At 49.5% G+C, this 17,396-nt stretch overlaps 1 pseudogene; it reads left to right on the forward strand.

Annotated features, from left to right (window-relative positions):
- The first annotated feature begins 601 nt into the window (after positions 1-601).
- The window catches only part of LOC130115283 (thiamine transporter 2-like), a 39,014-nt pseudogene continuing 22,219 nt past the window's right edge, over positions 602-17,396 (forward strand).

Raw genomic sequence — 17,396 nt, forward strand, 5'->3', positions numbered from 1 at the left:
TATCAAAATATCGTCTAAGTAGCATACCACACCATCAAGCCCTTGTAATACTTCATCCATAGTGTGCTGGAAAATAGGGGGTGCGCTAGCGACCCCATATGGCAAGCGGTTGCGTACATAGAGATCTCTGTGTGTACTAATGGTGAGAAACGGCTTACTTTTCTCATCCATGTCGAGCTGAGTGTACGCCTGCATCAAGTCAAGTTTAGTGAAATGCTTTCCACCTGCTCAAGTGGAGAATAAATCCTGCGGTTTTGGAAGTGGGTACTGATCTACATCAAGCCACTGATTTACCGTCACCTTATAATCTCTGCAAATGCGCACTGATCCATCTTTTTTCGGAATGCACACTAGCGGCGCAGCCCATTCACTATGCTGCACAGGAGAGATAATTCCCTGTTGTTCGAGTTCGATTAACTTTTTATCCACGGCTTCACGCAGTGCATAAGGCCCTGGCCTCGCTTTGCAAAGTTTTGGTATAGCATCCGGTGATACACGCAAGGATGCAGTGACGCCTTTTGCACGGCCTAGCTCTGCATCAGAAAAAAACTGTCAAAGAACTGTACTGAAACGTAACTTGAAACAAAACTTCAGCTGAACCATGATCAAGTTTTGCCAACTGTTTGCAGGGATGGACTACTTCTACATCAGTGCTATCACTCTGGGGATAATGAGTGTAGCTTTTATTGTGTCCCTCTGGCTACCCCTGCCTCGGCGCGGCATTTTCTTCCAAGGTAAAATAGCTGGGTCCCAGCGGGAGGAAGAAGCGATGAAGGAGTAGGAGTGGGGTGATGAAGAGGCCGTGAAGAATGAGAAAGAGGTTGGCACAGGGGCAAAGAGGACAGAAAGGCATGGCAGCGGTAACTGGTGCAGCAGGGATAACGTGGCCCATGCTAGCCAGCTGCTCTGGAGAAACTTCAAGGAGTCCTGCTCTTCCAAGCAAATTTTTCCTTAGCAATTAATCACTCTGCAATCCCCTGTCAGTAGACATCATATTTAATGAAAAGGGATGTGTGCAGTGAAATCCCCTTTCGTTTTCTCCATGCCCATTTTCTGCGAATGTTATTTTCCTGAACCTGGCACCATTCCTATTTTGAATTTGATATAATGAACATCAGCTGAAGTATTGGTCAAGTCATGTACTTCAGTGCAATATCTCATATGGAGACTAACATTTCATGGTTCTAAAGATAATGATGTTTTAATTTTTGTAGTCATTATAACTCTTCCTCACAAAGTGTTGTGATTAACAGTAATAATATCTTTATACTTGAAATACTAATTGTCATTACAATCTTAAATGTGAATTATTATAGGCATTTTCTCTAGTGGACCATGTGGTGGGAATTGGCCACCGCTGGATATGTGCAGGTCTTCCAACTACATCCAGCTGATGTGGGACCATATTGAGCCTTCAGCAACATCATCCATCTACAATGGAGGGGCACAGGCTGTCTGCACTCTCGTAGGTAGGACATGTCCCTCTAATTGTGTACTTAACGCTGCCGGATCTACCATATGGGCAACCTGGGCACATGCCCAGGGGCCTCTGAGAACAAAAGGTCCCTCCACGATGGAAGAAAAAAAAAGTATGCATTTATTTTTTATGTTGAGCTCCACTGAAATTGGACCCAAAACTATACCCATTCGCTTGATCTTGATAATTATCCAATCAGAATGAAATAAAAGTTGTTTCCAAGAAAATTAAGTGTCTGATTGTTTTTATTGTTGAGATGGCTGGGCAAGTGGTGACTGGTGAGCAAGCAGTAATGCTAATGGCTAATGGTCAAGGCGGATGGTTATAGAGAGCAGGGGGCTTACACTGCACAGATTCAAGATAAGTTTTTCTCAAGCCAAGTCGAGGTTAAAAACAGTGGAATTAATTTTTACCTGACCCACTATCGGTTAGGTTGTATCGGTGAGAAGTGCATGAGAAAACTCTCCACACAGCAGAAAATGGACAGTGTTAACAAAAAGCCCAGCGGGGCTGTCAAAAGAAAGAAACGAAAGGAAAAGGAAGTAAAAGAAGCGGGTACAATTAAAAAAAAGTCCCAATAATAAGTATTTTTTTTCAAAAAAGCTAAACAAAGTGAAGAAGATGGCATTCCAACAGTGAATGTTGGGCTAGCTAGCAGTAACGCTAGCCTGGAGATGGATTTTGAGGACTTGATCACAGAGTTTGCAAAGAAAAAGTCAAGAAAGAAGAACTTCTGAAGGTAAGACCCATTTGACTATGCTGTCTGTGCATTGAGCAGTATCTTTCGTGATTGTGTGTTGCTGTATATTTGGTGGACAAGTTCATTTGATATGCTGTTTGCATAACATGTATTGCATCACTGTGGTGTGATGCTGCAATATTGTGTTGGAGTCGATTTGTCAAGTTCATTATACGTTGACTTTTGCAGCTCTGTGTGAAGTTGCCTAGCTCACTTAGTGAGCCATATTTTGAAACATGCATTCAGCTGTGCTGTGTTACTTTAGGATGGCATTGTTGTAAGACTATTCCTAGTCAGTCACATTATTATGTATCAGTAATAACTGGTGTGCTGTCTGCTCGGATGGTATTCAATTCAGTGAACACAAATATTGCCATAGTCTTGAGTCATACACTGCTTTGGGATGATTTTATCCGTTGTTTCCTTGTCTTGTGATTCAAGAGAGAAATGGCAGTACTTGGTCTATTGAGCTGTAACCTGCTCAGCTGGACTCGTTATTCAGCTTTTGACCAATAGGTGTGTGATAAATGGTGCGATAGATTTCACATGCCAGCTTGACTGGAAGCTCAAAATAATTAAAGGTGGGTTTTAATGGGTGTGGTGGGTGGTGTGGGGTGGGCGTTGTTTGTGTGTGGGAAGAGGGGGAGTGGGGAATATGAGTTTCAGTGCTCTGGGGCCCCTGAGGGTACTGATCCAGCCATACTGAGAGATGAACAACAGATTATTCCGGATATGATCCGGTATCCTTACAGTTGAGATAAACCTTTTCAGTTGAGCTGCAACATTATTTGGCTCATGAACAAGATGAAATATTTGGACAAATATTAATTTCAAGACATAGTTTAAGAATCCCAAATAACATCAGCTCACATTGTTGTGATCTGATGTCGAAGGTACCAGGATCCTTAGTGGGAAGAAGATGCCAGACAGCCAGTGTAGGAAGTGCACACATAAAAAAGATTATGACACTAGTAAAAAACCACCACGTCCGATTACAGACAAACCTATAAAGGTCTACAATTACAAGAACTCAGCATTCCCAATCTTGTAAATATAGGACAGCTGATTAAATTGATTATATGTATTGACTGAGAAAGAGGAATAACAGTTTCACAGTCTTGTTGGTTTGCTTCCAAACTGGCTCAGTATGAGAGAGAAATAAGTAATTGCTTCAATTAAGGAGATAGAGTTGTCATGTAATGGTTCCTCTTTTGCTGATAGCTGGGTTCTAATAGATAGGTTTAAGTGGTTGACTGTGATGGATAGGGGCTGGTGAGACAGACATACAATTTCCCTTAATCAAATAGGCGCCATGTTCTCCCTTCTGCCAGTGTCCAGGAAAAGGGAGGTTATTGCTAGAGTTAATGAGTGAGCGCAGAAATGCAAATTGTTTTGGAGAACACAGTGCTGATGCGCTGGAACACTCGGGAAGGGTCGTCTCCATGAAACAGCAGGTTAATCACTCCATTTGTTCCTTCCCCAGGCCAGGTGCTGCAGCCTCTCTGTGGGTCATGTCAAGGTGATGTGGGACGTGTGGGGAGAGATGGCTTTAGGCTTATTCTCAGCAGTGGGAACGGGAGCCGTGTTTCTCATGGGGCTCACCAGCAGCATCTGGGCATGCTATGCTGGTTATTTTGTTTTCAAAGCCTCCCAATGCTCCTCATCACTATTACGACGCAAGTTCCTGACAACAGAAACAAAATATATCAACTGCTGGCATTGCTGGCCTGTGATTTTGCACTGGTGGCGCAGGATCTTTTTAACATTGCCTTCTGGGTGGAGGGATGGTACAGTAACATTGCCTCAAGCATGAAATAAAAATTGGATTTCTACAATTGATTTGTCTGCATGGCTGTCTTCTGATAAAAGCTGCAAACTGGTTTTAGATGGACTCTTTATGCACATGGCTTTTGTTGAGGAAAATGTGACGGTCAGTTTCAGGCATTGATCTGGAAAGTTTTATTTGGCATAACTGAATGCTGAATGAATTTATTCACAGAACAAAAAAAATGGAAAAAGGAGCGAGATAAGTCCAAACTAAATAAATAAATAAGATAAGTTGGCATGGGAATGCTATTAGTTTCATGGTCATGTATCTGCACAGTAGAAAAGTACAGAAAAGCAGCGCATGTACAGTCATAGTTAATTAGCTTCCAGGTGTAGCAGCGGTAAGATGGTTGCTCACAGACAACAAGAAGTAGCATTGGGCACAGTCAATTCACACAGTGGCAGGCTGTCTCTCATTCCCCATAACAAGAGCTGTTCAACTTTTTGCGTTTTAAATGTACATATTACAAAATACAGCTATGAATAGAATATGAAAAAATAATGTTTGCCCTTACAGTGGTTACACGTGTATTTGAAATCAGTAAAGTAAAGTGTCACGTATCAGGAAAGAACCCAAAAGCAGACGGGACAACCAGGTAAGGGAAGAATCAAGTCTTTATTGAAGTAACCGATCTCAGGGGTAGAGCAGGAGTCGGCTCAGTGGCAGGTAGGCAGAAGTCCATGAAAGGCGACGTTCCAGCGAAGACTGGACCACAGTGGAGACTTTTTAAGGGTGATGATCGCGTTGATGTCAAGGGAGAGCGGCTGACCGCTTTGATGGCCAGCTTGTGTCAGGGGCGAACGCTTTGATGTCAAGGGCGAGAGGCTGATTGCTTTGAAGTCAAGGGAGAGAGGCTGTGACGGGGGGGTCAGCAGGTGTCAGGGGTGAACGCTTTGATGTCAAGGGCGAGAGGCTGTGACAGCGAACGCTTTGATGTCAAGGCAAGTCAAGGGAGAGAGGCTGTGACGGGGGGGTCAGCAGGTGTCAGGGGCGAACGCTTTGATGTCAAGGGCGAGAGGCTGTGACAGTACCCCCCCCCCCCTCTGAGGGGCGCCACCGGGCGACCTACCAGACCCGTCAGGGTGCGTCCTGTGGAAGTCCCGGATGAGGTTCGCGTCCAGGACAAGGCGACGAGGGACCCAACACCTCTCCTCCGGGCCATATCCCTCCCAGTCCACGAGATACCGCAGGCCGCGACCGTGGCGACGAGAGTCCAGGAGACGACGAACGGTGTAAGCCGGATGATCGTTGATCATACGAGGAGGTGGGGGCGGGGGGACCGGAGGAACTAGAGGGCTGGTAGAGACAGGTTTGAGGCAGGACACATGGAAGGAAGGGTGAACCCGGAGAGTGCGGGGCAGCTTCAGACGGACCACAGAGGGGTTAATGACTTTGACAATGGGAAAGGGACCAATATACCTGGGGAATAGTTTCTTAGCGTCCAATTTCAAGGGTAGATCCTTGGTAGAGAGCCATACCTGGTCACCAGGGGGGGAAGTCGTGAGCAGGGGTGCGATGACAATCCGCCAAGCGCTGGTAACGGCCGGAGGTACTGAGCAGTGCAGCACGGGCTCACCGCCAGGTCCGACGGCACCAACGGACATGGGCCTGGACAGACGGAACCGGAATGTCTACCTCTTGAGAAGGAAAAAGGGGAGGCTGATAGCCGTAAAGGCATTGAAAAGGGGACAACCCCGTAGCAGACAATGGCAGGGTGTTATGGGCATATTCTACCCAGTGAAGTTGTGAGGACCAAGAGGATGGGTTGGCAGACACCAGACAGCGGAGAACCATCTCCAATGCCTGGTTGGCCCTCTCGGCCTGGCCGTTGGTCTGAGGATGGAACCCCGATGACAGGCTGACGGTGACACCGATGGCAGAGCAGAAAGCCTTCCAGACAGCAGAAGTGAACTGGGGGCCATGGTCAGACACGATATCACGGGGAAGACCGTGGACCCAGAAAACCTCCCTGACCAGCAGATCCGCAGTCTCTTGGGCCGAAGGCAGTTTAGCCAAGGGCAAAAAGTGAACAAATTTACTGAAGCGATCAACAACAGTCCGTACAACGGTGTTACCATCGGAGGCGGGCAGACCAGAGACGAAATCCAAGGACAGATGCGACCTGGGACGGTGTGGAACAGGCAGGAGGCGCAGCAGAAAGGACAGCCAGAAACAAAAGACCTAGTATCCTCCGTCATGGAAGGCCACCAGAACCGCCTGCGGAGGAAGGCTAGGGTACGGGTTACTCCAGGATGGCAGGTAAGTTTGGAAGAGTGAGCCCACTGCAACACGCTAGATCTAACAGCGTCTGGAACAAACAAGCGCCCGGGGGGACCGTTACCTGGGTCAGGCTGAGTCTGTTGTGCTGTCATGACCTCCCTTTCAATGTTCCAGGTGACAGCCGCAGCCGCAGCCGCAACCACACAGCTAGAGGGAACGATGGTGTCAGGTTGGAGCTTGGGCTCAGACTCCTTCCCATGCACACTAGACAGAGCATCGGTCTTGGCACTCCTGGAGTCAGGGCTTGACACCCGACAGGGGACAGACTGAGGCAGAGCAGACTGGAGGCATATGGCATGACAGACGGGACTCCAACTTAAAATTCTGGCCAATGACCAATCAATATGGGGACTATGCTTAACCAGCCAAGGATGACCAAGTGTAATGGGAGCAAATGGAGAATTGATAACAAAAAAACTTAACTCCTCTTGATGGTTTCCCGACAACAGGAGGCGCACAGGCTCGGTCTTAGAGGTTATCCGGGCCAGGAGACGTCCATCCAGGGCATTAGCTTCAAGAGGCTGGTCCAGACTCACAGTGGCAAGACCTAACTGCTTCACAGCACTTGCATCCAAAAAGCTTTCATCAGCTCCAGAGTCAATTAAAGCCAAAAGTTTAGTGGACTGACCTTTAAAACTGATGGTAGCTTGCAACTGGGTACGTGGACGAGGAGACAGAGGGCAGACAGTTGGGCTCACGAGGATCCTCCTCCTCCCTCGTGAGCCTGCTAGTTTGACGGACGACGAGGGCAGGAGGCGAGAAAGTGACCAGGCTGACCACAATACAAGCAGCTGTTCTCGGTGATGCGGCGTTGACGCTCCTCCAGGTTGAGCCGGAAGCGGCCGAGTTGCATCGGCTCCGAAGCTGGGGAAGAGTCACGCCTCGGGCTTTCTCAGAGGACGTCAGCCTCAGGCGAGCGAGCTCGGCCCCCAGAGTTTGGAGGTGTGGCCCGTGGTAAGTGGTTGTGACCAGGAAAGCGGCGCGTCCTCTCTCGCCTCCGCTCCCGGAGATGGTTGTCCACACAAATGGCCAGGGTAACCAATTCCTCCAACCCTCCAGGCTCGGGGTAGGAAACCAATTCGTCCTTTATGGATTCGCTGAGACCGTTGGAAAAGCCGGCCTGGAGGGACTCGTTGTTCCATCCGCTCTCCGCTGATAGCGTACGGAACTCAACTGAGCAGTCAGCGACACTGTGGGAACCCTGGCGGAGAGAGATCAGTCTTTTTGACGCATCCTTTCCCCGCACGGGATGATCAAAAACCTGGCGAAAAGTAGTGGTGAACTCAGCGTAGGATGAGGAAGTGGAGGCCCGCATCTCCCACACCGCTGTAGCCCAATCCAGGGTGCTTCCCCGGAGAAGACCCATGATGTAAGCGACTTTGGCTCCATTCGTGGAGTATGACTGGGGCTGCTGGTTAAACACAATCTCACACTGCATCAAAAAAGGGCGACAAAGTCCAAAATCTCCATCATACTTATCGGGCGGGGCAACCCATGGTTCCTTAGCCGAAGTTGATGGCGCTGGGGGTGGCGGAGCTGGAGGGGCGGGTCCCGGGCTAGCAGAGGCGCCAAGTTGGGTCTGGATTCCGGAGATCTTTGAGCCGAGCTCACGGAGGGCGTCAGCCATCTCCTGTAGCACCTGGCTGTGCTGGCCGAGGACTGATTCCTGGTTGGCTACAGCCTGGCAGACCGTGGCCAGGTCTGTGGTGGAATGGTCTGCTGGGTCCATAGTGGCTGGAACGTACTGTCACGTATCAGGAAAGAACCCAAAAGCAGACGGGACAACCAGGTGAGGGAAGAATCAAGTCTTTATTGAAGTAACCGATCTCAGGGGTAGAGCAGGAGTTGGCTCAGTGGCAGGTAGGCAGGTAGGCAGAAGTCCATGAAAGGCGACGTTCCAGCGAAGACTGGACCACAGTGGAGGCTTTTTAAGGGTGATGATCGCATTGATGTCAAGGGAGAGCGGCTGACCACTTTGATGGCCAGCTTGTGTCAGGGGCGAACGCTTTGATGTCAAGGGCGAGAGGCTGATTGCTTTGAAGTCAAGGGAGAGAGGCTGTGACGGGGGGTCAGCAGGTGTCAGGGGTGAACGCTTTGATGTCAAGGGCGAGAGGCTGTGACAGCGAACGCTTTGATGTCAAGGCAAGTCAAGGGAGAGAGGCTGTGACAGGGGGCGTCAGCAGGTGTCAGGGGCGAACGCTTTGATGTCAAGGGCAAGAGGCTGTGACATAAAGGCAAAAACGAAAAGAATAAGTAAAATTATGCTAGGATACTCATTCAATGCAGTCCTTCCATAAAAGTACACAAGAATATAACAAATAACAATTTAACATTATAACGCACCTACAAGAAGTAGCATGGGGCACAGACAATTTACACACAGTTCATTCATTCACAGGCTGTCTCTTTCCCCTGCAGCGAGTCAGGAAATATGCAAATAGTGTAAAATCTCCGACAGATTTAACAGGATTTAATTGCCGTTTTTACCGACCAAAACCAATGGCAAAGGTCAGAAACATGTTAGCACTGATCTGTTGTTACATTTCCATACAGTTTAAGCCAGGAAAAAAATCACCTTTAAACGCGCTAGCTTAAAGACCCCATGAAACGAAAAATGTGTTTTTCATTGTGTTATACCTTTCTTGGCACCTAATACGCATCTTTATATAAATCATGCCAAATATTTGACAAAAAAACAAAAACAAAATCGGCCTGAAATTCTATCGAGAAAAACCCATTCTTTCTTTTCCTTGAAAACGCTTGCTTGCCTGTGAGAGGCTCACATACTGCACTCGGGGGCGTACCCCCAAAAAGCTCGTCCAATGAAATATCTCGTCTCATCTCATCTTCAGCCGCTTTTCCGGGGTCGGGACGCGGTGGCAGCAAGCTCAGTAGGGCACTCCAGACGTCCCTCTCCCAGCAACCTCCTCCTGGGGGATCCCAAGGCGTTCCCAGGCCAGATTGGACATGTAGTCCCTCCAGCGAGTTCTGGGTCAACACGTCTTTCAAGAGCTGCTCAACTTTTGCCGCGAATTCGCAGTACGTCACTCCTGCATCTGTTGTGTGTCACTAATTGAAGTCCCCCTTGCTGCAACAGGTAACCCGGAACTACATATTCGTTCGTTAAGTAATGAGCTGTGCCCACCGGGCCAGTAGGTGGCAATATTGGTGTATCTAGTTTATTGTAGAGGGTTAAGGTTAATGCGCAGAACGTTCTAGGGTCAGAATGTGACAGCCATGGAGCAAGGCAAGACGTGATTAAATACACTGAGACAATATTTACTTTTGAGCTTGATTTATTACATAACATCACATGGTACCAGAAGTGAACCAGACAGAAAATGGATGCGATAAAACCACCGGGGACTTTAAAGTTAACTGGAAATGTAGACGCGAACTGGAGAAATTTCAAGCAAGCTGTATGTCAAGGCTATAGGGGTGACAGGGGCGTCAAATGAGCGAAAGACCGCCATGCTACTCACCATCTCTGGAGCTGATAAGCTTGAGGTGTACCTCACATTCACGATTGCAAACGAGGGAGACAAAAACAAGCTGGACGAAGTCATCAAGAAATTCGACGAACACTGCCTGTCAAAAAAAAGAATGAGACTTATGAGAGGTATGTGTTTAGATCGCGGATGCAAGGTGAAGGAGAGACTTTTGATAGTTTTCTCACAGACCTTAAACTAAAGGCAAGTACCTGTAACTTTAATGCATTGAAAGAGTCAATGATTCGTGATCAAATTGTGCTCGGCACATGTGAAAAGAAAGTCAGAGAAAGATTGTTAAGATGAGCGGAACTCAGTTTGGCTAATGCTGTGAAAATATGCTAGGCCGGCGAGTTAGCTAAACCGCATGTGGAAACGTTTGAAGGTGCCGCTAAGGGACTAGCTTTAGCTCTGCCAAGTGCGAATGTAGACGCCGTTTCATTCAAGGAAAATGGGCGCGGAAAATACCGAGGCGCTCGAAGCAAGCAAAGTGACACATTTAGCGGCAAACGTTTTGGAGATAATCACAAACCCAGGCAAAGCCCAGCATTTGGTAAAACGTGCTTCAGGTGTAAGGGACTAAACCACTATGCAAAAATGTGTTTTTCAAGCGAAAGGAAAGAACGCAAGGTGCATGTAGAGGATGAAACTGATGACAGTGATTCACTTTTAGTGAACATGGTTTCCCGTGACTGAAAAAAAGTGTGCGGCCAACTGAGAATGTAGACACTGGACATCAAGTCAGTGTAGTGGGAACAGACAAATGAACGACACCTCTGTTAGTTCTCTGTTAGTTAATGAGACAAGGATGTTCTTTAAATTAGACACAGGGGCAAAAGCCAACCTGATTAGTATAAAAGACATTAAAGCACTTAAAGAGAAGCCAAAAATACATAAATAGACAGTCTCACTGAAGGCATATAACGGACAGCGAACAGAAACCAAAGAGGTGTGCAGGCTGAAAGTGAATGTGAAAGGGAAGCAACAAAACCTGATGTTTGTGGTTGTTTCTAATGATCATGAGTCACTGCAAGGAGTCAAAGAATGTGAGGACCTTGAGCTGGTCAGGAGGGTCTACCAAATCAACATTGAAAAGGTGGTTCTTAAGACTCACAGCGACACAGTAACTGACATTGTGCAAAAGTTTCCTGATATCTTCACAGGCCAAGGGACGTTGCCATTCACCTACAGAATAGAGCTGAAAAGTGATGCCAAGCCAGTCGTGCACACCCCACGGAGAGTGCCAGCATGACTTCGAGCCAGCTTAAAGAAAGAACTCAACCGGATGGTGAAATTGGGAGTCATACAACATATCGAACAACTGACAGACTGGGTGAACTCCATAACGTGTAAAGAAACCCAATGGTGATTTAAGGGCGTGCCTAGACCCCAAAGACATTAATGAGAACATTAAAAAGAGAGCACTACCAGACACCGAAATGGGAAGAAATCACTAGTGAAATGTCAGGGGCCAAATTCTTCAGTAAACTAGATGCATCTCATGGTTTCTGGGAACTGAAATTGGATAATAAGAGCAAGTTGTAACGCCGTGCATTTGGACCCAATCGCAGAGAAGAGGCAGAGGCAGTTGGTAAGTACTAAGTTGCTTTACTGAACTTCAGCAAACACAAAATAACCAAAAACCACTCCCCATCAGGCAGGCAAAAATGCAAACACAAACTAACATAAAATACTAAACACAGGAAACACTCTCTCCCACAGAGGAGGCAGACAAGGGTTCAGGAGGCAGACGAGGGTTCAGGAGACACAGGCATCCGCAGACTGATAATAAGCTTTTCCAAGACTCAACGACGTATGTCTGCAAAGCACCCGGTCAAATAGTCCCCAGGTGCAGCTAATCACAGGACAAGTGCCACTCATACTGGCTGACTGCAGGCAGATACGGAGATGCATCACCTGTTGGCTGCTGATCCTCTGGCCAGTGATTGTGTCAGTACCCCCCTCCCAGGGACGGCACCTGACGTACCCCTGGCCCGGCCCACGGCGCTGGAAATCGCGGATGAGGGTCCGGTCCAAGATGGCCCGCGCCGGAACCCTGTACCGTTCCTCCGGCCCATAGCCCTCCCAGTCCACCAAATACTGGATGCTACGATACACCCGGCAAGAGTCCAGAATCCTCCAAACTGTGTGGGCAGGCAGCCCGTCGATCAGACGAGGAGGAGGCGGGGGTGGAACTGGAGGGCTGGTGGAGACAGACTTCAGGAGAGACACATGGAACACTGGATGGACTTGCATGGAAGCAGGCAATTGCAACCAGTAGGAGACTGGACCAATCTGTGCCACCACGGCGAATGGACCCATAAAGCGCGGAGCCAGCTTCCGATTCTCCACCCACAGGGGGAGGTCCCTAGACGACAACCACACCTTATCCCTCAACTGGAAGGAAACCGCTGGCCGCCGCTGTCGGTTGGCCTGCTGAGCGTACCTTGACCTGGCATGTGTCAGCGTAGCTCGGGCCCTCCTCCAGGTCTGCACACACTGCCTTACAAAGTCGGCTGCCGCCAGAACCCCCACTTCAGCCTCCTGGTCCGGGAACAGTGGCGGCTGGTACCCCATCTGGCACTCGAACGGCGACATGCCGGTTGAGGAGGACTGCAAGGTGTTGTGTGCATACTCCGCCCACGGCAGTTGCAAGCTCCAGGAGGACGGGTTGGAAGCAGTCAGACAGGGCAGCATGGTCTCCAGATCCTGGTTCACCCTCTCCGTCTGCCCATTGGACTGAGGGTCGAAGCCTGAAGAGAGTGTAGCACTGTAGATGTTGACAGTTGACTAGGACCAGTTCTAGGTTCATAGGATCAGTTTATAACTAGCATCAAATGATTGCAGACCACAGACCAGGGAATAAAGTTAGAACTACCAGCTTGTTTTTATATAAAGAATTGTATAAACATAGACAGAGAAACATACATAATTACACAATAACACAGTGAGAATGGATAAATTCCTTGAAACCTCTTGTTTTATGATTTAACTCTTATTAAACCACTATTTTGAGTTTCAGATATTTTAGTTGTAATTTAGGATCATTTTAATTCTAATTTGAAGTTATCTGTTATTTGAGTTGACAAATTATGTTAATTTGTTTTATGTTCTATTTTGTTCTATTAGGCCTTTAAGTTTCAGTTCTAATTTCCATTAACCTAAGTTACTTAACCAGTAAATCAGAATGCCAAAAGTAACACACAATTGCATTACCCCATGAACAGTATGAATGAGTAATAAACTCAGCCGATACAGCAATTAACAATACAATATCAGATCAACAATCAAAATCAATAATCAATGTAGGCTATAAATCAGTCCTTTTTGGAAAGTCCGTTGTTGGTCCACTGAGTTCAACTGCGTTTTGCAGTAACAAACTGGAAATTTCAGTCCTACCACAATCCAGGTGCTCGAATCTGTAGGCTACTGTCCTGAGAATGAGCTATCTGAAGCCGCAGACACACCACATGGATCCAGCAGGTCTCCTATAGGTGGCTCGCCATCTTGTTTCCAGCTTGGGGTATGAAACACCAAGTGCGATCTTCCTAATACAAAAAAAAACCTGGCCAAGTCCTTGATGATACTCGGACACAATACAAAACCCAGGGTCCGGAGGATGATTAAACCAACAAAATACTCAATTTGGATAATGAAAGAAACAATTGTAGCTCACTGCTATTTCAAAGTAGAATCTTTTATCTCTCGTTCTAGTGGCTTCTCTCAAGCATTTGCCTGGCGTTCTGAAACCTAGCTAGCTCTGGAACTTCCTCCCTCTCGAGCAAGGCAGCTGATTGGCTAATCAGCACTGCACGTGCTGTGTTTTAAGAAATAGCAATCTGAACCAACAATATGAATATTAATTTATTGGTACCATCAATTACTTATCTACTGTTTACTATTTATTTGTAAAATGAATAATTATGATTATTTATTTATTTATTTATTATGATTCAACTGTAATTATATGTAGGTTATTTTAACCTGGGTTATCTTGACCTGGGTTACAAGAGGCTGGCAGTGCCCCGAGGAGGGAGCAGAAGACCTTCCAAAAACGGGAGACGAACTGAGGACCCCGATCCGACACCACATTATGAGGAAGGCCATGCACGCGGAACACATGCTCCATCATCAAGGCTGCGGTCTCCCGAGCAGACGGGAGCTTGGCCAGAGCAACAAACCGCGCTGCCTTGGAAAACCGATCCACGATGACCAGGATGACTGACTTCCCCTCGGATTGAGGGAGGCCGGTGACGAAGTCCACCGACAGGTGGGACCAGGGCCAACGTGGGGTAGGCAACGGGCAGAGCAGACCGGGCGGACGCTGGCGTTGGGACTTCTGCTAGGCACAGGTGACGCAGGCTGCCACAAAGGAGGAAACATCCGTCTGCATGGTTGGCCAAAAAAACCTGCAGCCGAAAACTCCAGAGTCCTCCTCTCCCCTGGATGGCCCACCAAACGAGATGAATGCCCCCATTCCAAGACCTGTGGCCGCACTGCAGGGGGCACATACAGACGGTCCTGCGAGCTGCCCCCAGGCCCTGGATCAGTGCGTTTTGCAGCCACCACCTCGGTCACTATCCCCCACAGGACCGGTGCGGGGATGGGCCCAGGATGGGCTCGGGCTCTGCACTCCTCCCTGTAGCATCAAACTGGCGAGACAGTGCATCGGCTTTGGTGTTTTCACTGCCCGGGCAGTAAGACAATACAAAATCAACACGGTTGAAGAAAAGAGCCCACCTGGCTTGCAGGGAGTTCAGCCGTTTGGCACTGTGGATGTAGGAAAGGTTTTTGCGGTCGGTCCAAACCACAAACTGATGCCTCGAGCCCTCCAACCAGTGCCGCCATTGTTTCAGAGCCTCCACTACTGCCAGCAGCTCCCAGTCCCCAACGTCATAATTTCTCTCTGCGGGGTTGAGACTCCGGGAAAAAAAAAGGCACATGGATGGAGCTTACCATCCGCGGACGCCCGTTGGGACAGGACGGCCCCGATGCCCACCTCCGACGCATCCACCTCCATGACGAAGGGCAGTGTCAGGTTAGCATGGACGGTGATGGGGCTAGATCTGAAGCACTGTTTAAGCTGGGCGAAGGCCCGGTCCGCCTGGGGGGGTCCAGCGGACGGGGAGGAGCCCTTCTTGCTGGTGTCGTTTATCGGGGCCGCGATGGTGCTGAATCCCCAGATAAACCTGCGATAGAAGTTGACAAAGCCCATGAATTGCTTTACCTGCCTTACTGACTTAGGCTGGGGCCACTCCGCCACAGCTCGCACCTTCTCTGGATCCATTGACATGCCGGAGGGGGAAAAGATGGAGCCCAGGAAGGAGACTGTGGTGGCGTGAACTCACACTTCTCCGGTTTGACAAAAAGGCGGCGCTGCAGCACCCTCTTCAGGACTCTGCGGACATGCTCCTGATGGGTCCGGGAAAACACAAGAATATCGTCAAGATATACATACACGAACCTGCCCCGCATGTCCTGCAGGACATCATTGATGAGCGCGGGGAAGACGGCTGGGGCATTCACCAAGCCATGGGCCACTACGAGTATCTGGTGATACTCGTAGTGGCCCATGGGAGTGATTAATGCCGTCTTCCACTCGTCCCCCTCTCAGATCTGGATAAGGTTGTAGGCACTGCGCAGGTCAATTTTGGTGAAGATGGTGGCCCCTCGAAGGTGTTCAAAAGTGGTGGCCAGCAAAGGGAGAGGGTACAGACGCTTGATGGTAATGGCATTCAGGGGCCGGTAATCTATGCAGGGGGGAAGTGTGCCATCCTTCTTCCCCACGAAGAAGAATCCAGCAGCTGCTGGGGAAGTCGATGACCGGATAAATCCCATCTCCAAGGCCTCCTTAATATACTGCACCATGGCAGCAGTCTCTGGAGCCAAGAGGGAGTACAGGTGTCCCCGGGGAGGGCTGGTGCCGACACAGACTTCAATAGCACAGTCATAGGAGCGGTGCGGAGGAAGGACGGTTGCACACTTTTTGCTGAACACCTCCAGGAGGTCAGCATACTCAGGGGGAACATTGGCTAGGTCAGCGGGCTTGGTCTCCACTGCGCGCTGGGGGTTGTTTCCCGAGGATCCTTGAGGCAGGAAAACTGGCAGAGAGGGACCCACCCCTCCAGCCGACCTGCGGTCCAATCCAGCTGTGGATTGTGTAAGGTCAGCCAAGGATAACCCAGCACCAGAGGATAGGCATGCAAGTCGACGAGGTGCAGGGAGATCTCCTCCTGGTGACTCCCCTCCAGGACCAATGTGACAGGGATGGTGCAAAGCCAGACCTTTCCAGACACCAGAGGGCAGCCATCGAGGGCTGTCACGTTAATGGCCTCCTCCAAGTGTCGGATAGGGACGCCCCACTCCTGGGCCTGGGCAATGTCTAGCAGGTTCCCGGCGGCACCAGAGTCGACAAAGGCGCTGAGATGATGTGCCTGAGAGCCCCAGGAAACAGTGGCGGACAACAACATACAGGGCTGGGGAGAAGGCGGTAGGGAGAATCGACCTGTCATAATCTCCCCAGCTCCTAATGGGTCTCGTCTTTTTGCTGGAACCTTTGGGCAGTGGGCGACGAAGTGGCCAGCCTCTATGCAGTACAAACAGCAGTGTTCCCTCTACCAGCGGATGCGCTCCACCCTTGACAGACTGGCCCTGCCGATCTGCATGGGCTCCTCTCCTCCTAGCGGAGGGAAGGCGGCTGCAGGCGCCAGAAAGCGGCCAGTTGGCTCAGTGGCACAGGCACCGAGCTGGGATCCATGGGCGCCCTGAACCCTCTTTTCCCTCCGCCGCTCCCGGATGCGACTGTCCACTCAGATGGCGAGTTTAATGAGCTCCTCCAGGTCATCCTGCTGCTCCCTGGCAGCCAGCTCATCTTTAATGTCCTCCGACAGTCCATGCTGATAAACAGTGAGGAGGGAGGCAGTGTTCCTTCCGTTCTCTACTGCCAGCATGTGCCAGAATGTGCCAGCGTGCGGAACTTGACGGTGTAGTCCGCTACTGCCTCCCCTCCCTGTCGCAGCGTGTATAGTTGCTTGGCTGCCTCCTGTCCCGTCACAGGGTTGTCAAAAACTCAGCGCAGTTCCTCCACGAAGGCTCGGTAGGGCTGGCAGGCGGGCGCACGCTGCTCCAACAAAGCAGTGGGAGCAGCGTGTCAGAGGAAGGCCAGACAGGAGCTGTATAATAAATGAGACCTTGGCCATCTCATTTGCAAACTTGGAGGGCTGAGCCCCAATGGCTAGCTCGCATTGGACCAGGAACTGGCGGCAGGTCTCGGGGTTCCCAGAATACTTCTCTAGGGGAGGGGGAGATTCGGTTCTGGGAGTTGGGATAGAGTGGAAGGCTGGTCAGTAGAGGCGGTCGGGTTGGGTGTTGCCGACGCTGGTGGTGCTGTCTGGGCAGGCTATCGCTGCGGGAGAGCGGTGGTGAGGCTAGTGATGGCGGCTATCATCTGCTGCTGTTGAGCTTTGACCTGCTGCAGCTGGGAGTGATCCGCTGTCTGCTGCTGAAGCATGGGGCGGATCTCTCCTAAAAAACTAGAGATGGAGCGGATGCTCGCCTTCAGTGACTGCAACTCGGTGTGCTTCT

Source organism: Lampris incognitus, chromosome 7, assembly GCF_029633865.1.
Source record: "Lampris incognitus isolate fLamInc1 chromosome 7, fLamInc1.hap2, whole genome shotgun sequence".
NCBI lineage: Eukaryota > Metazoa > Chordata > Actinopteri > Lampriformes > Lampridae > Lampris > Lampris incognitus.